Genomic DNA, 24621 nt, shown 5'->3' on the forward strand with positions numbered 1-24621 from the left:
CACCAATGTCTCCAATTCTAAGAAAGCCCTTAAAGTATCTTTGGTTCTAGTTTGTATTCTCTTTGGTTTTCTGTTTTCCTCCCACACTTCCCCTCCCAAGCTCCCTTTTGCATGTTAGTGCCAAAACAGAACAAGAAAAGGGAGAAAAGTGCCTCCAAACTGGCATTTAATTATTTCAGAATTTTTGTTTGTAAATACATTTTATAAGTTTTGGTGTGTGTTCCTTCTACTAGAAAGATTTACTAATCCCTCTAGAATGAAAATTATTCAAAAAATGTCAGTTCAAAGTTATTCTGAGGAGTAATTAGCAGCCTCAGCTAGCTCTTAGAAATATCTGTTTAGGCCAAATCCTTCTGCACAAAACTTTCTAGTGACTTATTGTGTCTGCAGTTCTGACCTTGGATAGATACACTGTTCACCGGTGGTCTCTACAGTCAAGTAGCCATTAATCTACTGCAAACATCAATATTTTTGTAAAATATTATCTCCCTACAAAAAAAAAAAAAAAAAGATTCTGGGACTTACAAAGGCCTAAACTTGGTTAAAATCACCACAACATTGTTTATGGCTTGATTACAGAGTTATTTCCTTGCAACAATCAGGTGTTATTCCCACAGAACTTCTTGGTTGTCCTTGGCTCTGCCTCAAAAGAAAACACACCCTCCATGAGGCAGAGATGCAGGAGTAAACATTTGGCAGGGGAACGTTTCTTTTCAACCTGCTCCCTCTGTGCACAGTCAAGGATTTTATTTTATCAAAGGTACTGTATTCCTTCCAATGAACCTGAACACTCTGCTGTCTCACTGACATCAATCTGGCAGTTTCCTTGTGAATGATATCAGTGTCATTCCCACCTAGAGGAACTGTCCGTAAAAGTGATCAGTGGCATCAGTTTCCAAACAGACTGAAGACAAAGGCTTGTCTCACTTATAAGGCATTTTCCAACATGACAGTTGTCAAAGTGCCTATTTCCAACTGTCTAGTGTGCACTTTGTTTTCATTTTTTAAGTGAACTCCAGTCAAAGCATTGATATGCATGCATACTGTATACAAAACTGCCTATGAAAAGGATCCTTTGCTTTGAGCCTCCCCGGGATTTATGGAAGCTGATATCAGTTTCATGTACAGAGGAAACCAGGCTGGGATCAAAAAATTTCATCCTTACCCAGGAAATTTCCACTTTTTAAATGCTGAGGATAGAAGATGGCCATTCTTCTTTTTTTCTTTTTTTCCAGGAGTGCACTGTAGTGATCTCCAAAAGGCAGGAATTCAGAGCTTAGCTACATTTGGGAAGCCAAAGCATTACTTTAATGGAAGAAGTGATCAAATTAGCCGAAGAAACCTAACTATGACAGATGCCACCTCGACTGAGCAGTTTACAATTTACTACCACAGAAGGAGCGCAGAGGAAGGTGAATGCTGACAAAAGAGCATTCTTTTCCAAGCTAACTGCTTTTGAGATGAATGTCAACTCCTTACTTTATAATGAGACATATCTATAAATCCTTTATGCAAGAGGTTAATAGGAGCTGGCAGTCTCTTGACTCGTGTGGTTCGTTCTGTGCTACAAGGGAAGAGCCATGGTCGGCCCGTCGACAGAAATGAGCCTAAGTGCCAGGAGTCAAAACTGGTATCCCCCACAGTGATTAGATGGCACATTTGATATATGCTAGAGCAGGACAACTGACAGATAGCTGTGTGGAGGTGGCAAGCCCTATATATATAGTAACTACTTCGGCTACTTAGAACTGAGCTATCCCAATAGCTGCATATGTTTTTTAAGAAGCCCTAAAAACCTACAGCCAACCACTGTAATGAATTCAGGGGGTAGTTTAATGGAAATCTCAAGAAGGAATGTAATTAGATGAAGTCAATTAGGCTGCTTGGGGATTTCTAGCTGCTGTTGTTGCTATCTGGGAACCCTAATAGGACGATTAGGATTAACTGAAATCAGCCTGATTGATTAGGGCATATAAACCTACATATGCCAAATTCCAGGGGGACGCTGTACTTGAGCTTGAATCCATCTGGAGCTATGAGTCAGGAGCATGAGTTTACTTTGCTGGCTTTGGAGAAAGTGACAGATCAAGACTCCATATACACAACAAGCAAAGCCAGGCGGTGACACAAAAAGGCTGCTAGGGAAGGGACTGATTTTATCTGTTATGGCGGTGTATGTGAAGGCCATCCAGTCTATCCTGAGGAAGTAAGACTACCACTAAGCAAATCTTTTCCTTTAAAAAAAAATACATGTGTATATCAAAATAAATCTATGTATCCTTTGTACAGCTTTTTAGGCACAAGTCCTTACTCAGTATGCCTGTGAAATTCCCAGGAAGTCAGAATTACATTATTACTTCCAGTTCTGTTAATTTCAGAGCCAAATTTGTAAACGTGAATTCAAAAGTGCTAGAGAAAACTGTCAGTGAGTACATTCTGATGCTTCTGTGTCATGGGTCGAGCACACAAACGCTTATTTGCATACATTTAAAATCCAGTCTATGCTGTGCAGGGAAACCCCACCTGCAACCTTCTTAGAGGACAGCTGAGTTATCTAGGCTGTATTTGTTGTAGAGAAAGATCCTTCTGGCCACTAAAGAGTTTCAGGAATAAAGGCTAGGGGAAAGAGGGGTGTTGAGGAGGAGGAGCAGAGAAGAGGAGAGGGGACAGACCAAATCTCTGTTATTCAAAAAAGCTGCTCTAAAGCAAGATAAAACAGTGCAGGCAGGAGCCTAAGGGATCTGATCCCAGTCATTACCACTCATGCGAGGGAGAGGATATGTCAAGGGTAGGGAACGTCTTGGGGGACCTGCAATATGGTAACTCACTTTCAGCTAAGTGGAGAACAACAGCTTTAGCTGTACAGTTTAATAACAGGCTAGGCCACTTTGTGCACCGGCAGGGCTGTTAATGCACAGTAGTCTGCCTTTCATTGTTAGGAGAGGAACCCCGCAGCTCCCATTTGACAGCCAGGAGTAAAATTATTTTGCCGCTAACATTTTTCTTTGGCATGAGGCAGTGGGGTTGTGCATTGCACTCATCCTGCCTGCAGCTCCCTGCACCTGCAGCTCCCTCCTCACAACACAGGAAGGTTCCCATGGGCTTGGAAGCAAGGGATTTTTTGCTTTCCTCCTGTGGCTCTCATGCTATTCAGCTCTATTTGGGTGGCATACCCGCCTGTGTACCATGGCTGCCAGCTGTGGAGTGCTGTGCAGCATCCTGGAGTGCCTGCAATGGTATTTTGAACAATTAGTAACCAGCCCGGCATGATCATATCCTAATGAATTACTGAACTGCTTTCTTCTGGTTGAATACTGGACTAAATGCTGAAAGAAAGTGGACACCTGCAGATTGTATTGGCCAAGACCTGTCAGTGAGAATTTGTCTGAGTTAGGACCACAGGACTTGCCTCAAACCTTCCCAAATCCGTCCCATATTGACCTTAATATTGTTAATTTCTCATACTGTTGTAGGAAGCATGCTTCACACAGCAATTCAAAGAAACAGAGGCCCCTATCATAACACCAAATGCCACAATCACTAAATGGCACTCTCCTTAGTTACCTGTTGACCCATGAAAATATTTCCATTAATGGGGCTTTATTAGGAAATGACAGGGAGATGAGGATTTTTCCCAGTACCCCCACCTTGCCCATATTATTAATAATCCAGCTCACATATTCACAAATCCAATGTAAATCTTCCAAGAGAAAGGTCATTAGAAAAAACAGATTACTCAGAGAAAAAATGTCTGATTTTATCCAATATTTTTTGTATCTCTTGCTCTAATTTTCAAAGTCTTTACCAATACTTCAATTTGAATGGTTATAAATATGCTACTAAACACTCTTGAATTAATTTTATTAAAAGTACTTGCTTCACTAAAAAACATTTTATAATATTTTCAGTAAAAACCTTAACAAAAATTTTGGTGAAAATTATGAAAAGAAATCTCCTTCCAATTCTGCTCAGTAGAACGATTTTGCTATCATCCCCCAACAAGTGAGAAATTTTTTCCCTTCTCATAAATGTTTCACATCTAGGGGTCTGACTAGGCAATAGGCGCAGTCATACAGGTGATTCTTGTAGTGAAACAGATCACCTCTGACAGAAGACACTAGTGTGTTTTGTATCCTACAGCAAACCAGTTATAACTGACTAGAGCATCTGCTAACAGAGATCTTTTTTGTGCTGCCTTTTTGGTGTGCTATAATGCTTTTCATAATCTATTTTTAATTTTTTTATTGTACCTGGTTTTCTGGAAGATTTCATCTGTACCAGAAATGGTTTGACTCTTCATTTTTCATTCTAGTTTAAAAAACTAAAATCACCATATTTCATACAGTTAATGCCATTTTTCTTCACAATGAATCCTAGTATCTGGAAATCCTGGATTAGGAAGAGAGACTGCAGCCAGCACTTGCTTCTGTCGCTAGACCATTTCACAGCTTCTTTCATATGCTGTAAGTTTTCACAAGATTCGATAGAAAGTCTGTGAGACTTGAGGGGAAAAATACAAGATTGTTTTTAACATGGTGGCATTTGACCAAACAGGAAGGAGGAGGAGGGGGAATGTGAAAGTCAAAAGTGTAATAGAGGCTGGAAATTCTTGAACAGATGTAGCAGGTGTAAACATGTTTCCTTATTTTGGTTCCTGGATTTAACATCCTCCTACAAGACTTCAGTGTGCTCAGAAAAAAAGGTTATATGTGCAGATGGTAAACTGCTAATATGCCCAGAAGGTTCAAACTCATCTGTGCTTGTGAAGACAGGGAGAATTTCCCATCATCTGATTCACAGGTGTTTGGAGCACTCCGAGTCAGAGGCAGGTTCGGCAGTGCCGAAGCACGGCAGTACTTTGCTTAAGCAAATGCCTTTGGTTGTGTGCTGGAAAGGTGCAGGCTCTTTTTCTTGTGATGTCCAAGTGGCTAAGAACATTAGGAGAGCTCTCTGGAGCAAGGAGGTGGGGAGAGACTTTTTGGCATGTGGTCCACACAGTCATTACAAATTGAGGCTCTGGGCTGTTGCTGTCCCTGGGCTGCTGCTCTCTCTTCCTGACACATTGCGCTGCCTCGGGTCACTGCCTCGCTGCTTGCCTGCCCATTGTAGTTTTGATCATACATTCCCTTTTGGCACAGGACGATTATTTTCTGCATTCTGCGAGGTCCTCTTCCCGTTTGTCCCTATTAGTCTGTGGCCAGCACAGGAGCGAAAAGAAGCAGGTGTCTTAAACGCTTGGCTGACACGCTAGAATGGGGACGCACCGGGGACAGCTCTGGCTGTGTGAGCAGCGCTCACAGCACGCTCTGACCGGCCATGCTCAGCACTGACAAGCAGCGAGGAAGCAGAAACCTGCCTCCGAAAGTCTTGCTTGTTATTAATAACAAACATACCTGTCAGGTTGTGCGGAGGGTATGACGATGACTCCACCACAAGGTGGGCAAAGAATGGGGGCACTGTCTCTGCAGGTTCGCCCTCAACCCAGCACTGCCCCACAGACCCTGTTCAGGCCACCCCACCTGTCTCCATCACCGTGTCCAGCTGAGGCCACCCCACCTCCATGTCAGCTGTCCCCATGCCCATGACGGCTGGCTCCTCGTCTCCAGCAGTAAATTGGTTGTGTCAGCTGAACAGCTGGCCTTGCGCACGACGGACAGCCTGCACCAGCATTCCTCCAAATGTGCTGCAGGGTCAAAAAGAGCCTGCCAGCCCCTCCCTGAGGAGCAGCTGGCTCAGTCTGAATCTAGGTGAGATGCAAGCTGTGCTGATGGAAAGAGGAGAAATAGTTGCCCACTACTTCCTCCTCCAGAACCCCGCTAATTTCACCAGGATCTTAAGTAAGTACCCAACCCATCTGCCAGACACATAGACTAGAAAGGAGTTGAACAGCAAGGTGGCAAACTTGTGGGTGACACAATGTTATTTATGGTAGCAAAAACGCGGCACATGACAAAAACATCATCTCATGATACTGAGTAATTGGGTGATAAAACAGAGGAAAGGCAACATAGATATGTGTACTGTAATGCCAGTGGGAAAAGCAGACTTTGCATACAGAGCTGAGGGTGCTGGAGTCACCATTAGCTCTCAGAGAAGAAATCCTTGAAGAGCTGTGAGATCTAGACATATTTATGAAAATGCCAGCTCTATTCTCAGCAGTGTTCAAAAAAAGTAAATCAAATTTTAGAATTGAGTATGGAAGAAACAAAGCTAAAAACACTGCTGCATCCTGATATAAATAAGCCTGATGTGCCAACACCCTGAAAATGCTGTTGTTCAAACCTACTAGCTCCAAAATGGTAACACTCGGGCCAGAGGAAGGTCCAGGCAGTGACATGGCTTCTGTACTGGGATTTCAAAATAGATTAAGAATACATATCTAAAAAATCAAAATGTGAGGGAGAACATGAGAGAAATCTGTAAAATCATGAATGGCACCGAGAAGGCAAATTGGGAATGATTGTAATTGACTCTCATACCACAAGAACTAGGAGCATCAGATGAAATCATTAGGTGGCCTGTTCAAAACAAACAAAATAAGGGCTCTTCTTTAAACCCTGTTTTGTTGGAGTGTGCCACTAATTGTCACAGGATTCTGCAATGTCAAAAATTGATATGGGTTCAAAAAGCAATTACACAAATTCATGGAAGCAAAAATCCATCAAGGGCTATTAAATTTAAAGATACCACATCTGTCTCAGGGAAGTCCCTGAGCCACAGCTTGCTGGAGTTTGGGACAGCATGCCAGGGAACTATCATTGTGTGCTTACCCCTCTCTTATGCTGTTCCCCAGGCATCAGCTGTTGTTTATGTTTGAGACAGGCTATTGGGCTGGATGGACTTGTCTCAAACCAGCATGGCTGTTCTTATGTTTGGATGCCAGGAAATTAATTTTTCCACATCCAGTCTGTCGGAAATGATGCCCTTTCTTTCATACAAGGACTTGGGTAGGGTAATTTGGGAATTTGTTAAATCTAGATTATTTTAATCACCTGTAATGGGACTTGAAGACTGAGGCAACACAGACATTGCCCTGAGCAGGATTGGTAGCACATTTCCAAAGCATGAGAAAAAGCAGGGTGTACAGGTTTCACTGCTCTTAGACTCCCTTCAAATGTTAATTCCAGACCAAGTGCCCACTCCTCAAAGCCTGAGTAGCCAGGGCTTCACTAATAACCAGAAATTCGTCAATCAGAAATCTCTGAGATACATTTGGAGGTCCCACTTCTGCGGGACTGGAGCAAACTGCAGAGGCTTATGACAGCCTAAACCCTCACCATCAGCCTGTGCCAGACAACTGAAGTTTCCCTCCTCACTTATTTATAATGTAGATACATTCTAAGATGAAGCCTAGACCTTTTTTTAGCTTTTCACCACCCACCAACGTGTCCAGCTGTGGCCCATTCCCTATGGTCAGCCACTCCATGATGCTGTTTAACACACGAACAAGGGATTGCAGATCCTTTTTTCCGTCGCGGCACACGTCTCCTTTGCAGGGCGCTGGCTGAGGTGAGCCTGGAGGGGCAGTGGCAACGCTTCCAGTGCTGGACGAGTCATCACAGTACTCACACCAGAAGATCCGCCTTTCTCGTCCATCATCTTCCACAGCCCCGATCCTGCAATCCTGCACTTCGCAGGCGCGCACAGCTCGCGCAGATCCGATTTTGCCTGCAGGAGGACGGTACTGATCAGTCTTCCGCGGGAAAGTCGTGCTGGGAGACAACGGGCCCCGTCCGGCTGGCAGCTATCTCTCTTCCAGAGCCTTCTGACTTTTAAGGGGGGATGCCCATGCAACGATTACTGGTAAATTCCGTAAAATAATACTAATACGCATAATAAAAAACAACAACAACAATAATGGGGGGGGGGGGTGGTTTGTTTTATTTTCTTTATTGTTATTACTACTACTCCAGCTGCCGAAGCAGGGAGGGCCGCGGCCCGGCCGGCCCATCCCCGGCGGTCTCCCGGCGCTGCCGCCCCCCGCCGCCTCCAGGGGGAGCCCGGCGGCCGCGCCTCCGCCGCCTGAGGGGCCGGGGGGCGGCGGGGGCCGCGCCGAGGAGGGCCGCAGGATCCCTCCCTTTACTCAAAAAAAAAAAACCAAAAAACAAAAAACCAAAACACCAAACCAACAAAAAAAAAACACCAAAAAAAAACCCCAAAACAAAAAAAAAACCCAAAACCCAACCACCCCACCGTCCCTGTTAAAAGAAAGAAAGAAAGAAAAAGAGCTCTTTCCTCAAGGCCTGAGGAGAAAGCTCCGCTTAATCTTCCTTGCCCCAAGCACCCATCCTTGCCCCAGGCACCCCTCATTGCCCCGAACGTCCCTCTTGCACCCAACAAGCCTTCGTTGCAAGCGATTTCAAGTATGCGCCAGAGCGGTTCTCACTCGGGGGGTTTTTGAGGGAAACTCGACGTGTTGAGGAGGCGTTGGTTGGTTGTCAGGGGGAGGAAGGGCGAGGCTAGGGAATGCGCGGAACGTTTCTCCCGCTGTCTGAGGTGGTGTGGGGTATCTTCCCCCGCACCCCATCACCGAAAAGCGATTACAGGCTCAGACATCGGATGCATTTTTTTATTATTATTTTTTTCCCCAGTCAGTTTTTGACACACCGTTGAGGGTAAATATTGTAGGGAGAATAAGTTGTTAAGTGGGAGTGCTGAGAATGGGCTGAGGAAGGACATGCATTTGTTCAAAGGAGTTCAGAGGGGGCCAGCAAGATGATCAGAGGGCTGGAGCACTTCTTTTGCGAGGAAAGGCTGGGAGAGCTGGTGTTGTTCAGCCTGGGAAAGAGAAGGCTCCAAGGAGACTTTGACAGCATCTTCCTTTATAATACCTTTATTGCACCTTTAGTACCTAAAGGGGGCCTGCAAGAAAGCTGGATAGGGACTGTTGACAACAGCATATAGAGATAGAACAAGGGGTAATAAGAATGGCTCTAAAGTGAAGGATGGTAGGCTTAGAATGGCTATTAGGAAGAAAATGTATGCTGTGAGGGTGGTGAGGCATAGGAACAGGTTGCTCAGAGAAGCTGTGGATGCCTCATCACTGGAAGTGTTCAAGGCCAGGTTGGATGGGGCTCTGAGCAACCTGGTGTAGTGTAAGGTGTCCCTGCCCATGCCAGAGGTTTTGGAATGATCTTTAAGGTCCCTTCCAACCCAAACCGTTCTATGATTCTATGCAATAAGAAGTAAAACTACAGAATGAGTATTATGAGATGATTAGGTTTGCTCAGTGTCTGATACATGGTATTGGGGCCTGTTTTACCACTGGTGAAGCTGGGGTGGTGACAGATGGGTTCCATGATCTTAGTGGTCTTTTCCAACCTTTACAGTTCTATAATTCTGTGATTTGCTGAAGGTCATGGAGGGAGCCCTGGCCGGTCCTTGCCTTGGAGCCAGCAGTTGTCTGATCCCTTTCCTCTGTTTTTGAGGGCTGAGCTTTTCTCATAAATGTATTGTCTGTGTGGTTTGTTGTGGGTAGAGCCTGGGTGTGCAAAAGACCATGCTGCCAGCAGCTCAGAAGTTATATAGCCAGGACAACTCCAGCAACAGAAATGAAAAGTGACTTAAAAGAAAGAATGTATTTTATTCTTAAATGACTACACACCAGAGCTTGGCTCTTGGGAGAATGGAATAAGTGGGGCTTCTTAAAAGAAGGTAATCTATCAATTTATGTTTTCGCAGAAGTCAGCTCTTAGTGCCAAATCTTGTGTTTGGCACATTCAAGGACAGGGAGATATTCTGGAAATGGGGATGGGAGGTACAGTTGCAGGACAGCTACAAATAAAGGCTCTAGTTCACTGTAGCCCAGGTGTTTCAATGCTCCTGCTTGTTTTTTTTTCCCATGGATGATAGACATCGCAAAGAGTCTGAAAGAGGCAAAACGTGCATACAGAGCAGCTCTGGAGTGGCATTATGAAAACTAAAGGCAAAGAGTCCCCTCCTCTAGCTATTTCACTTCCCTGCAAGAAACTTTAGTATGCAGATGTGACGGCTGTGATGACGTTTTGATCTGCCTGTGCTGATTCAGCCTGTTCCTGCATCTCACTGTTTCTGTCTTGATCTGGCATTGATTTCTCCCTCATCAAGGAGCACATCTTGCTGGCTGGAGGGCTGTTTGCTGGGAGATGCTCAGGCCCTGGCAGGGTGTGCAGCAAGACGTGTATACCATCCAGGCAGCTGGGCCCCTGCAAGGAGGCATCATCCACTAAATGTGGGAGTGCCTCAAACACGTGCAACTACTGATGAATTGGCAAACCAAAACAAGTTGTCTGGGACTGCCACTGGTGGTTTCTTGATTCAGCAGGCTGGATTATGTAACCTGGAGAGCAATATTCAGCTGAGGAGGGGCTGTATCTTCTATCCGAAAGATGATATTTTCCTAAAGGTGCTGATTTTATTAAGTGTATACCCTTGCCTTAACTCTGAGGAAAAGTAGTCCCTCCTGCAATGCTGCATTCTTTCTGGCATACCTTTACTCTTTTGTCACACAGCTCCAGCTCCAGCGACAGTGAAGAGATATGAACGTTCCCTACCTTTGGCAAAGGGAGCCAAGGATGATTGCGTTAGTGTTCTTTCATAACAGACTCCAATCATTGGCAGACAACTTACAATCAAGGTTTTCTTTCCATCCTCAGCCTCACTGCTGGTTTGAGTAGTGAATCATTAGGGTGATTGGATAACAGATTCATGCACAGTGCTGAAATTAAACTTGACCTGTCTAATCACATCACAAATAGCAATTGGAGGCTGGGGCGGGGGGGGGGGGTGGGGGGGGGGTTCAGCCATCAGCCACACAGATCTTAAAAAAAAGGTGTTGGCACTGGGGAAACAGTTGCATGTGGTAAGAGAAGGAAATATTAGCAGAAAAGGTGGGCAAAATATCAAGATACACAAGTGAGTTATTTTGTATCCAACTGGTGTTTTTGCTTTGGAAAATACTGTGGGGAAAAAAACTCTGGTGTGTTTGGCAACTGGAAAGCTGAAGATGAGTGCTTCATATCGGACTTCTGCAATTGGTTTGGCATAACTTTGTTAAAGGTTAACTGGCCATGGCTGCCCTTGTCAGTGTTTGTCAACTGTCACAACAGAGCCAAAAGAGAATTTCCCCTTCTTAATACAGATACAAATGTCCCTTCTCACACCCCTCTTGAGTGGTAAGTATACAAGGTCAAGCGACCAAGAAAAAACAAAGTGCAATGATTTAATAAAGCATCAGAATAAATCATAAAAATAACTTATACACTGCATAGGAGTGTAATAGAAACCGAAAAAGAAACAGTTTCTCAGCTTCTTCTAAAACTTACCCAAATTGTCTGGCCTGGAGTGTGATTGAACTGAACCATATTGGTGCTTTGGAAAGGAATTCATCAGGGGTCTATTATGAAAGTCTTTGTCTAGTAATTTAGGTGTAAAAAAAGTGAAAAAGCAAGTGAGAGTTGACCATATTGTGGTGTTTCTAGGGTGATACTTTCAATGTAAGTCATTAAAAAAAGGGAAGGTAGAATGAAATAGATAGGAGACTGCAAAATCTGTCCCAGTTTTATGATGGATAGTATCCCCAAAATACTGGTGAGCTAGCATAAGTGATTAATGCATAATAAAAACAGAATTTGACTTGGCATGTAATTCAAAAAGGAAGTATTTAGAATATAAGCTCTTATTTGTGGTACTGCAAAGGAACTTCAAACACAAAATTGTTTGGTAACAAGATCAGCAACATACCACTGAAAGTCTTTGTTTTCTTTGTAGCTGGGGGAAGTTCAGATTTTATATTTCACTGGAAACAGTTAAGGTGGTTTTTACTTTTTTAAAATTTATTTAGTAAAAAGCAGAAATTGTAGCCATTTTGAACATCTAATTCAGAGCTGAGAAGGATTTTTTAAAATTTCACTTTTTTATTTATATTTTTAAGTGTTCTTTTAAAAAATTATTAAGACTAATCAGTAACAGATAAAAATAATTGTATCCATTTAGTATAGCTGTCTTCTTTCTAGCACAGAGTGCTTCCTGTTTGTGTTTTAATTCTCAGGATGTCAATATTATTTCATTACAAAACAAACAGGAGATTTATGAGTATTGCAGTTGTATTGGTACCAGAGAGCAGGAGTGCTTATTGATATGCCAGTAAAATTAAACCATTTTTCAACTGCCCTATTACCACATAAGTAATAATATTGCACACAACACCAACTAGTTATGAATATGTGAAGACATAGTGTGAAAAGATCTGTATAAAACTTAGCCATTAATATAACATTTTAAACTAGCTTTAAAAATAACATTCAGATTTTTAAAATGTGTCAAGTATTTGCAATTAGAAATAGGAAATTTTGTGGAAAATTAACTATGTCTCCCCTCCTTGTCCTGAACTATACTGCCAGCAATCTTTGATTAAAAGAGATCTCAGTTCTTGTCATGCCTGGTTTTCAAAAGGATTGGGTGTTCTGCCTGATTTTTTAGACTTCTCCCCTAAGCAGTGCCCAGCTGAAAAGTGGCTGAATGGGTGCTATGTCCCATCCATCCATCCCAGCAAACAGGTTTCCGTATCCATACTTACAGGTGCACCTGTGGAAGAAGGTTGAGGAAAAAACATGTGCCTAGCACAGATTTCAGACTTCTGGATAACAGGTAAGTCTCAGTGAGCCCTAGGAAAGAATAACTGGATTGCTCTTAATTGATTACCTCTTCTGCCTCCCCAAGTTCAAACACTGTCATGAAGAACCAGAAAATCAGACCCTACCTGTGCCAACAATTTTTACTTGATCACTTTCTGTCTTTGGTTATTTTAAAGGGAAAAAAAAAAATTCAAAGTTTAAAACAATGACTACAGTGACTTCCAGAGACAGTGTATGCAGCCTTTAAATTACACTTTTTTTTTTTTTTTAAATTGTGACTGAAGCAAATATTAATCTTTGCGTGGCCAGTTTACACCCACAGGCTGACATTAGGCTTGCTTGCCTGGTTACTTTTCACTGACCTCCTTTAGAAGTAAGCCATAGAGCAGGAATCTGCCAACCAAAAGTAGGAAAAAAAGCCTCAATGTAATGACACATTACTGGAGATAGAAGATATGCAGGGGTGCACGTCTTGGATGAAGAAAAACTACATTGCTGGCAAGCTACATTTAGCAAAGACTTATTTCATCTGCCAGTGATTATTTAGAGTACATGCTCACTTTTCCTATTGATACACACAGATACAGGCTAAACAGAGCTTCATTCACCAGGGTCTCTGAGTAGTGCCATGATGCAAATGTTAAAGAGTAGCAACAAGGCTCTAATGACAACTGGTTTCCCATTTGCTGGATACAGATATCCAGACATTCTATTCCCAGTGAACACACTGGGCACAAGACAGAGCAAATTATGAGCCTAGATTTGTTAGGTGTGTCATGAAAGAGGGTAACACACTGAAGAAAATGAATTTCAAGTGCAACCAATAAAACCAATCTCCTTATGAAAGTATTTTAAATAGATTTGATGCTAGCAAGATGAGAAATCACAGAAATCAAAAGCTAGACATTGCAGAATGAAACCTGCTGCAGACAGAGGAACTGTAATTTTGTAGGCAACACTGAATTCAGTTCCAGGAAAAATGCACATGAAACATAGCTGTCTTGACAACCCCATTCAACGGGCTACTCAAGATGGAAGCTGTGTGAACGAAAAGCCTTCTGAAACCATAAAAGCAGTACTCAGGAGCTAAGGTGAAAAAGCTCTAAAATTATGGGAAGGTGTCACAACCTGTCAATTTATTAGCAGATGCTTCTAAATCAGTATTAAGAACAAAATATCAAACCCTTCAAAAGTGGCATGATGGAACTGTTCTGAGAGAGGCGAGAAAATATGTGCCATGGGACTGGGGTTTTCCAGGACTTTTGCTAAATGGTCTTTGGAAGAATGTAGACAACAAAGCAGGACACAAGCAGCTGATGTCAGTTTTTCAAAACAGTAATAATTTTAAGCATATGGCACTGGAGAAAGATTTCACTTTTAGTCAGGAATAATAGTTAAGCAAAAGAACAGGGTGCTCATTTTGCTCTACCTCACTTTTTGTTTAGAAAGTGTGAAATGCTATCATCAAGTCAGACATTTCTTTTCCCACTGGGGTGTGTTAATATTCTACTCCCAAAGATAGACATTGCTATAGCTAGGAACTACAGACAGTCTATTCAGTGTAACCTAATGTTCAGGGGTCACAGCCTTTGATTGAGGAGGCTTTTGGCCTGTGGGGTTAAACAAGGCATGGCTTTAACTAAGTGTTGAGAGGACTGATTTTCATCAAAAAGCAGCTTGTGATCAGCAAGAGCAAAACTAAGAAAATGTCACTGAATAAAAACCTGGAACTAGATTACTCCTAACAAAGCTGAGGGTAGGATTGCTTTTGTGGGAGAATGACAAGTCCCGGGTCAGTGTCCTGATAATAACTGCTGCAAACATTAGTTTAGCTTCAAATGGTGTTCATCATAGAAAGGGAGGAGGGTGAAAGGATGAAGGAAGGAATAAACCACTTATCTGGCCTCTTTAAATATGGTGGAGCTTTAAACTAATCCTGACAGCTTATTTGCTGGTGACACAAAGGAGATCCTGACCTGATACATGAATTTTGTTAGTCACGTACTACCAGTCAGGTTAGGATAGGGGGAAACTGCCCGCCAAGGTACCTGGCAGCCTTAAGCCAGGTGCCAAAACCAGAACAAAATAGTTACAGAGTAAGGATGCAGGCAGGATGCAGGACACAGGCAGGAGGGTGCAGTGAGCTGTTCCGAACCTCACTGTGGGGTTGCTGCACTAGCCCAGAGCCACAGATCTATTACAGCTTGCACTGGAAAGAACAAGGATGTACACGTAGGATGCACAGCAGGATGCTGGGTAGGAAAGAACAGAATCCGACTGAACCTTCCTCCCTCATAGCCAGTGGTCTCAGGTAGAGGAAGGGGGTAGGGATATTAATTACCTCAAATGCTCTGTCCTCCAAAAATGTATGACTAAGCAGGCCAGTGAGTACTGTGGGGCTGGAGGGGTCTTGTTGCTTCTGCTTACTCTGTTCTACTTTACTGAGATGCCTCAGTCTGTGCTGAAGCCCATGTGTTTTCCCTCTCTAGAAAGTGCCCTGAACCCTCCACTGAGGAGTTAGTCTCATGCTCTCTGACTCTGTGCATGTAAAAGCATTGTGAGCAAAGTGGAACACATCCAAAAGGAGAGATTGAGGCAAAATGGCCTCATAAGGTAATCTCCTTACATTTAGATCATGTTTCTGAGGTTGTTGCTCAGTGCTTTAAGTCCAGTTCCAGTGCTCCCTCTATACCATAAAATACATCTCAGCTGGACTTGTATTGCAAGTGCTGACAATGGTTTTGCACTGGTTCCAAAAATGTTGATGGGTTATCTTCAACACCCGGCTTTATGCTGACTGAGACTGACTGTTGTCTTGTAGCCAGAAAAAGGTCAGTGTAAGGATACAGGCAGCATAAAGACCAGTCACATAGCAGGTTCAAGAGAAATAAGCTTCAGTGCTCCCCTCTGGCCTGGATCAAGCTAGGACATGTACCAATTTGTACAAATCCAGGATTGATCCACAGGTTCAGGGCTGAGTGACGAGTTCTCAAATCCTTGTTCTGAGAGTATGACAGAAAATAATTATTGTAGAGTGGACTGTTAAAGATACTTGCTTGAGAGGGGAGATCTTTTCCTAAGACTCTGATCTAGTGACTATCAATTTATTGAAAATGCAAGAAATTAATAACCTGTAAACCTGAGAATGCCTAATGTCTCTTTTGGCAGTCTTATTGTGACAGTCTTTCGAGAACTTTTTGAACTGTTTCCTTCAAAGTTTTAAAGTGAGAGTTAATTACTCTGCCTCCCCCCTGCCCTCCAGCCCTATTTTCCTACTGTTCAGAATACCTGTGTTCAGACGATATGACTATTCCAAACTCCATTTTCTGATGAGAGCTCAGCAGAATCATTCACTTTAGTTTACATACAATATACCCACAACAGGATGCTTCATGCAAAGAGATGTTTACCCTCTTCAGTGCTTGGAGAAAACTCATCCCCTTTCTCAAAGGCTAAACCAAATATATGTTTCAAAGGCTAAACCAAATATATACTGTTCACTGTCTATTAATTAAGAAACAATGGTCTCAGCAAATAACATTTCCTAGGGATTAAAGACTGGCTGCATGAGTGGATAGCCTGAGATTTTTAATTAAAGGTGCAAGCTCCCTCTGCTGCAGTATATGAAATTCCATTTAAATGAGGTTCTATTGAATTCAGAGGTTTTTCATAGCATGAAGTTCACCAGTGCTGACAGGACCATGCTCACCCCAGTTTAATGGTTGGAAACACAGTGTAGAAAGACAACTTTTGACTGTGTCATCTGTGCCAAACTATTATGTTACTGCTGTAAATGTGGCCAAAGACATAATTTGTGGTGCTGGGACCTTCAGAAAATTATAGCTGGTTCATCTGTGGTAGTGAAGGAGTTGTTTCCAAAGTTATAGGTCTATGAGGTCATACCAGAGGATCTTTCTCATTCAGAATCTACAATAAACCCTGCCACAGACCATCACCTACATAATTATGAAGGTGGGAAGTTGGTAGGACATGGGTTTATGGAAGAAAATATAAAAAGAAAGTATATGAAAACTAGAGATGGGTCATGCCTGCGAACAACTAGAAGCAGTTTCTTTATGTGTTGAATGGGTCGTGTTAACAGTCCTGGCATAAACATGAGATAAATTAAAACTGCTGGTGTCTCTTTCCTTAAAAACAAAAGAAAATGCAACTATTATGAGTTTTTGCTGTTCAAAATCAAAGACCTTTCCCTGTCTGAGTGGTGATTATGCTATATGCAAGCTTTGTTCCAATCAAAGAGCCTCAAGGGACAGCAGCAGAGCTACTGCCAGAGGCAGTGGCTGTGCATCTCAGTCAGGCCTGGACATGAGACCTGTTGGTCACAGCAGCATAGATGGGTCTAACCCAGAGCAGGAATGCTGAAAATACCTCTGTTGGCCATAAAAATGTTCCAACAGCTTAATCCCACACCTGTCTTTTGTTGCTGAGCTATGGCATTATTTCTGTCTTTAGTTTGTCTGAAAAAAATCATGCATTATCTCCCTCTAGTACTCATTAGCAAAAGAAAAGCAGGATTGGGCCCTAAATTTATGGAAATTAAATGCTGTCAAATCTGTTTAACTCCTGTAGGACTTTTTCACAACTTTATTATAGTTGCATCAGAGGCTGTTTTGTTAGGAAATAGTAACATGTTTTCTGCTCCCCCACCTTATAGCACTACTGTGGAGAAACTGATCTGACAGGGAGCAAAAATACACTGTTGGAAATAAATTCAGTGTTATGCTGAAAGTCAGCCATGAAACCTCGTGGAAGATGGTGGGTGAGAAAGCTTCCTTTCCCTAGGAAAAGAACTGCCTTCTTTTTGGGACATCCTCGTTGAGACTCCAGGGGCTGCACCATAACATTCCGCACCCTACTTACCGTGGCACACATGCCTACAGTGCTGAACTGTGGGGGCTGAGACACTTCTCCAGGATCCAACTGCAAAGGCTGGGGACAAGGTGGCATATGATGAAATGGAGCAACTCAGAAAGTGACAGCAGAAACATCAAAGAAGCAGACATAGCAAGTAGCAAGGACACGCCAGAGCAAGCAAGGAAAACCCTTGTAGCCTGACCTTGAGAGAAACCTAAGGGAGAGATAACTGGAGTTGTGGCTCAAAAGAAGCTTGAAAATGTGGAAAGAGAAAACACTGACTATTGTTTTGACTCCCACTGTGCCCAGAGTAACGGGACATTGTGTACAGTCTTTCTAAACAAACAGGTGCACATTAAAAAGCTCAATTCACTCCCGTATCCGTTTGTTCTCCAAACAGAAACAACCTCTAGGGACCCTTAATATTGGTCAACTACCGGGGTCAAAAAGGGTAACAAGAAGTATTTTAATAAAGGGAACTTTCTCCTCAGATCTGATTTTGCCTTTTCTTGTCTCTAGTAAAAGATTTTAGTCCTTGTCAGTGGTGGTATTGTCATTAACATTGTCATAGCAACTGATAAACAAGGAGAAAGCGATGTGCAACAACTTTTTTTTTTTTAAAGGCAGTCCAAATGTCTTACTAACAAGTAATTTGGTGACAGAATTTAGCAAAGCAACTGCACAGTAAATGGGTTTATCTTTAAACATAATGCTCTTTTCCATTTTAACTGAGCATAAAATCGTATCTTTAAAGGATTGGCAAAAAAGCGGGGCTTTATGCCTCTTGAGTAGTTCCATGTGACATATGGTCTTTCCAAGCAATAGTTTTATCGGCTGTGCACAGTAGCAGCAGATTTGAGCTAATGTTCCTGTGAAAACAAGTGAGGGTTTATCCAAAAACTGAAGAAGGGGAGGAGAAAGGCACCTTTGCCCTGCTGTACAGAAAAAACAAATCGTGTCTTACGTCAAACTTACGACATCCCTCTATAAATATAGCAGCTAGTGGTAGTGACTAACTTCAGCACATGCACTGGGTGGGTTGAAGAGGACTCCATGACCTGTTTGATTCCCTACCCACCAGTAATATTCCCAGGAGTGTTTCAGCCCTGTGTCACCCTGAAGGCTTGGATGGAGCAGAGTGGTTCTTAGGAACAGATGGGGCATCAGTGCCCAGAGGGGCTTAGCTCCAACTTTTCCTATGTAGGAAAAGTTTCCATTTCCCCACATAGATGCTTGTAATCAGCATCAGGCACTGGCAAACAGCATGGCTTACTTGTTGTTAGATGGATCTCATGGGGTACTGAAGAGCACCCTGTCTCCATGCTCTCCAGCATTCTGCTTCACTCTGGGATTACGGTTGGGGATTCACTTAGCAGCTGGGCAGCAGTGCAGGACAGGATGAGCCTTATATACAAGTACATAAGCCCTGTGTTTGTTTTACCACATAACTCTAAATATTGGCCTAAAATTATTTTTGAGCTTGCTGCTGCCTCAATTGAGGACCACTGCCCTAGAAACAGGGGGAAAATGGAGCTCCTGAAAGTGGCTTTTCTTGTCTAAGATTCTCTTGGGATCATGGCACCATGCAGAGTTGCTAACCCTGGGATAGGAATACTGGACCTTATATATGGCATGCTTACAAAGGACACTGTGGTACACACGCTACAGACAAACTACTATGCAACAAAGAAAGGCTTTGTGCTGACTCAACGGAACTAGGTAACAAATGCAGCTTTAAAAATGACTCTTTCTCAATAAAGGGTAATCAGTTCTTCCCTTTTCTCATTGTGTGAGATACTCTATAGACTTTATTCATTAGAGAGCACTCTGCAAAGTTGAAGTAAGAAATGGGAAAAATAAGGATGGCAATAGAGTTGTAAATTCAGCTTGTATGTCAAGGAAATTACAATAAACTGATACACTTTCTGTAAAAAAACTGACGGTGCCATTCCTAGAATAAAAACAACAAACGTTCAGTATGCCAGTACCTTCAAGGTATAGACAAAGATGGGGCTGTCACAGAATCACAGAATGGCTGAGGTGGGAAAGGACCTCTGGAGATAATCTACTCCAACTCCCCTTCTCAAAGCAGTGTAAACTAGAACTCAGTCCTCTGGGCTCTGACCACTGAGGCTTTCAATGTTTCCAAGGAGGAAAACTCCACATCCTCTCTAGGCAAATTATTCAACCATTCAATTACCTTCACGGTAAAAATGTGACTGGTCTCCAGCTTGACACACCAGTCATATCACAAGCCTTTGAGCCTGGAAGTTTTGCCAGTTTACAGACCACCTGTAAATTGACAGTACACTGTCTGTTTACTTACTATGTAGTTCATCAGTTTGCTGAATGTTATGCAAATGGTGTTATGGGAGACAATGCTGAGCATCCTGCCAAAGTTGAGAGAAATCACATCCTTTGTTCTCCCCTAATATGCCAAACCTGTCACCTCATCACTGAAGTTTATCAGTTTGGCCAAGCATGCAATAACTGCAGTGTGGACCTTGCTGGCTTGATAGGAGAGAGCTGAATAACGTCTAAGGAATCATTTATTTAATGGTGTCTGGATTCCTGATAACAAAAAGTCCCTGAGCAAGCTATGCAGAGTTTCCCTATGTCCCTTTGTGTGTCCCCCCAGTCTATTACATCACTCTTGGTTTGCATGTCATTCACCTGGTTTATTATAATCTTGACCTAATGTTCAAAACTTAGCCAATCTGACTGGCCATTTATTCATGTAACATGCTTTGGTTCCCTCATTAGTTCTTAGAATGAAGTTTCAAGTACATCTTGAAAGTCAGAATTGGCTTTCAGCAAGTATTGATAGGCCGTGAAAAATCATTGTATTCCAAGTGTGTCACTACTTTTTCCATGAAAATTTGGGGAAAGTTAGACATAGGCTGAAGACATTAAGGTAAAGTGAGAGCTAATGTCACCCCAAAAATACTGGCATTTTAATGGAGGACAGTTAAGAATAATAGTTGTTTTGCTGTTCTTAGAGTCAAATTTGTCAAGATATTGTGTAAATCTTGGGGACACTCTGATAGCCTTTCATGTTTATTCCATTATTGGGTTCTCAGCTTCGGGGTTCCTGGTGGAAGAAGAGCCCTGGTAACAGAAAATTACTAGTGGACCCCAGTCTCATGAGGTGCCTTGCTTTGTGCCAGTGTAGTGGGCCTTGCTGGAGTGGGCAGAAAAGCTGGACTTATGGACAGGATTTAGGCTACTGCTGTTCTTGCTTTTCCAACCTTTTCTTGAACAGAACAGATTCTTTAGGCTGAATTAAGCAGGGAGGAGTAGAAACATCTTCCGCATCTCCTTTGATTCTTGATATCTTCGCAGCAGCTGTCATCTTTAGTTTGTTCATCGATCATTCAGTTGAGCAAGAGCAAGAAGATGAAGGACCATTCACCCCTTGATGCTGTTAACAAGCCTGTCAGGCTTTGACAACTTAAATGAGAGACATTTCATAAAATTATGAGTGAAATTTTAAATGTCTCATTGAGGCATACCAAAAAATCCTTTGCTGTCAAATGAACACTTGCAGTAAGTTGGGTTTTTTCCCTGACTCAGCACTCTGCTCACGTCAGACCCATCAGGTTTTTGGAAACGTCTCCTTTTTATAGGGGGCATGCTCAGAAGCATTAACACAAGCATTAGCACTCAATTTACCTGCTAACATTACTGTTGCACATCAGTACTGTCATTTACATTCATGCAGCAGAAGGGCAGGATAGTTTAATGAAAACTCTTTAAAATGGACTAAGCTTCTCTGTTTCCCTATCAAATACCACTGGCTGATTTAAACTGACAGTATTTCACAACAAGTTCAATTTTTTTCTCCCCTGCCATTGCCTGAATGGTCCACATGGTTTTAAGGTGATGCTTTAGTACCATAAGAAGAAATAGGTGTGGTTTTAATGACTTTTTCTGTGTCCTGACTGCACACACATTGCAAAGAGTATCTATTTGGTCCTTGACCCAAACAAAAGCCCTGTGCAGTGGCTGGGGCCACCAGGGCACTTAAGAATACCTGTGGCCCAGATCTGTGGCACAATAGCTGCACAAGTCCTAAAATCTTCCATTCTTGAGGAAGTCTATCACCCAAAGCACAGGGCCAGAAATTTGTCTGTCTGCCTTCCACTGGGACACACATCCTGGCAGCCTCTATGACAACTTCCCATCTTTTGCTCTTCAAGGTACAGAAAAGTGGGGTTGTTTCTTTCCATACAGGTTTCAGCTAAGAAGTGCATAAGCAGCCTTTTCTCAGTTGACTCAAATCCCATTTGAACAGAAAATTTTGTTTCACAAAGTCCAATATGTGCGGTACCAGGAGAATCTATTATATTATATGAATAACAGTTATTGTAAGCTTGCTTCAAACGGAATAGGTGTCTGTTTTTGAGCCAGTAGCCAAAACCAGAAGCAGCCATGCAATTTATAGCTAACTAGGTAATCCATCAACACTTAGTCTACAGCTTGGAAAAATATTTTGAGTACCAGCTTAACTGGAAGTATATGGATATATACATTGATTTCAGTAGAGCAAACACATGTGCCTAGACTTATATGTGACTGGAGCTATATAAGATTAAATGCATCACTGAAAGAGTGTCATTAGGAAAAACTCTAAATTTTAGCTGAATGAATTTGTCCAGAGATAAATTTAAGACCAGCTCCAGGCTCGCTCTGTTTCTTTTTTGGTGTGGTATAACGTAAGCAGGATCTATTACTCTGCAATATTCATGGCATACCTTCACACATAGGTGATAACACATTCCCAGCATACTATAAAATTTAAAATTGATCTTTTTCACTGCTGGGATGTTTGGGGTTTTTTTACCCAGTTTTACAACCCAGAATCTTCTAGAAATAATAGCACTGATCCTGTGTATCCAGTCTAAATGAGGAAGCGGAACTTACACAATTGCCAAATTTCTTTGCTTTTCTCTGCTGCCTGTACTTTTTCCCATGCTCAGGAGTGAATATACTTTCTGTCAGAATTTCAGCATATTTTCCTGTCATACATTCTCCTGCTTTGAGCTCTTTTGTTCTAATACTCTTGACATTTAAGCTGGGCACTTTAAAGGTTCTTTCTCTTTACTTTATTCTATGATTTATTGATTACTTCTACCTTCTGTTTCCCTAAGCCTATTTCCTTTCAAGTTTTCTCACCCTTCTGACTTGTTATTTCATCCTTTGATACAAATAATACTTCACAGTCCAAGTTTTAAAGCCACAACCACGGCACAATTTTTTCTCCCATTGACTTGGCATAGCAGCATTTTTTTACACAAGGAGCCCCAAAGACATTGTTAATGATTACAGGGGTCATTGTAACTGATTAATGTGTCACAGCTACACATTTACAAAGGGCCTGCTGAGCTGCACTGTCCTTTGCAAGTGGTTCCTGAAGAAGTCATGGGCGCTACTCACAGATCAAGGGACTGCTCCGTGTGGGAAAGTGACACTCTGCACCGGGACAAAAGTCGGCATTGTATGGGGAGAAGCCCCCTTCCCAAAGGCTGGGTAGTGCTGGCTGTGTGAGTCTGGTTTTCTGTCTGAAAACCGGAACAGTAGGAGATGCTGGATGAGGAGGCTAGCCAGCAGTTAAGGATTATTGCTCCTACATATTACAGTGCACATTCTGTGCTAATTGCTACCTGGTGGGAGCCACGCAGTTGGTGACAGAGCATGGATGTGTGTGTGCTCCCATCCGCATTTCTGCAAGGCATGGTTTTGTCCTGGTATTGCTCCTATGAAAGGAGGCTTCCATTCACCAGAAAGACCAGTTCTAGCACAAGAAACACAGCAGGAGCTGTATTAGGTGTGGGTCTCAGTGTGAGTCTTGGACTGAAGTTACCTAATTTGGCTGCATCCCCAGTTCCCTGCCATGACGTTGGCATAATATTTGTGTCCGTCTTGGCATCTTCCAGTGTCTCAAGTGATACAAATAGTTTTGGAATCATCAGATGGGAGAGCCTAGAATGAAGCAAGGCATTACTACCTGTGCAAGGCTTTGAACAGCCTTCCTTTTCTGTCTCCTGCTCTGTTATGGCAAAAGACTAGAAAGGACCCATGTCTTTCTCACGTCTGTGTTCCCGTCTTGGACTGAGTGATGCACTGAGCCCTTTAATTTCCCCTCAGTGCCCAAAGTACTGCAATGATTTGCTGCTGTACATATGCAACAGGAAAGCACAGTAATTCACCTGGATCCAACTAGGAGTTAGTATATTAGGCATTAAGGGGTAGATTGCCCAAGGTGACAGCCAGATTCTGTGCAGTAGAGTGCTGTGTTCAGGGGGGCACTTTTGCCCACCTCCAGCTCAGATACAAGGGGGTTGTGAAGCAGACTGTAACAAACACTTGCATATAAAACATACTCTAGTCAATTAGCTAGTGATTTTTCTGTCAGCTACGATTCTGAGCAAATGAAGAGGTATCAAAGATGCAAAAATTTATTGAACTCAGCTGAACAAGTACCTCCTGCTTGGGTTCTAAAGTAAATAAAGACCTTTTACAAGAAAAAAAAAGTGCATTTTTTTTACAGTTTACTGTTTCAATAGAGATGAAAAATTAAATTGCCAATAAAATTTTATGAGAAAAGAGATTCTTGTTAGAAATTTTATCTCAGAGTATTGATTTTGCTACTGTGAAGAAAATTTCCCTCTAAAAGTTAATAAATAAAAGCAAACAAGGATATGCTTTTAATTGCTTTAATTTAAAATTTTAATTCTAACATATGCAGTATTGTTAAGATCATATTTTTAAAGAAGTATGTAACTTGCTGGTTTTCCTACATTTAAATGTCAGTTAGAAAATTTTAAATGATGAAAAGTTGGTCTTAGGTAAGTCTGTGAACACAACTCCTTATTAATCTCTGAATATAGATGACTGAATCCTTGGCCTCTAGTTTGTCTGGTCAGAATGCACATACAAGGAGGATGTTACTCTGGTTCATTTTACATGCAGCACACCAAAGGGCAATGTTGTCCTAGAGGCTTAAACTGTGTTTTACTTTATGCTAAAAATTCGGCCCAAATGATACAGCCAAGACTGAGAGATTAATAAATGATAATAACAATGCTTTTATTAACACAAAAAAATTGGAAGGGATGCTTCTGGTAAGAAA

General features: G+C 42.2%; 1 long non-coding RNA gene across 1 annotated transcript in view; it reads left to right on the forward strand.

Moving 5' to 3' along the window:
• The window catches only part of LOC136293302 (uncharacterized), a 65699-nt gene extending 47764 nt beyond the window's left edge, over positions 1 to 17935 (forward strand). Inside the window, exons 2-3 of the long non-coding RNA XR_010722163.1 lie at positions 12559 to 12627; positions 17290 to 17935. This is a non-coding gene — a long non-coding RNA (uncharacterized lncRNA). The remainder of the gene's footprint in view (positions 1 to 12558; positions 12628 to 17289) is intronic.
• Positions 17936 to 24621: the final 6686 nt, after the last annotated feature.

This window comes from Chamaea fasciata, unplaced genomic scaffold (genome assembly GCF_029207755.1).
Source record: "Chamaea fasciata isolate MVZ Bird 193981 ecotype frontalis unplaced genomic scaffold, bChaFas1.0.hap1 SCAF_1, whole genome shotgun sequence".
In the NCBI taxonomy this organism is placed as follows: domain Eukaryota; kingdom Metazoa; phylum Chordata; class Aves; order Passeriformes; family Sylviidae; genus Chamaea; species Chamaea fasciata.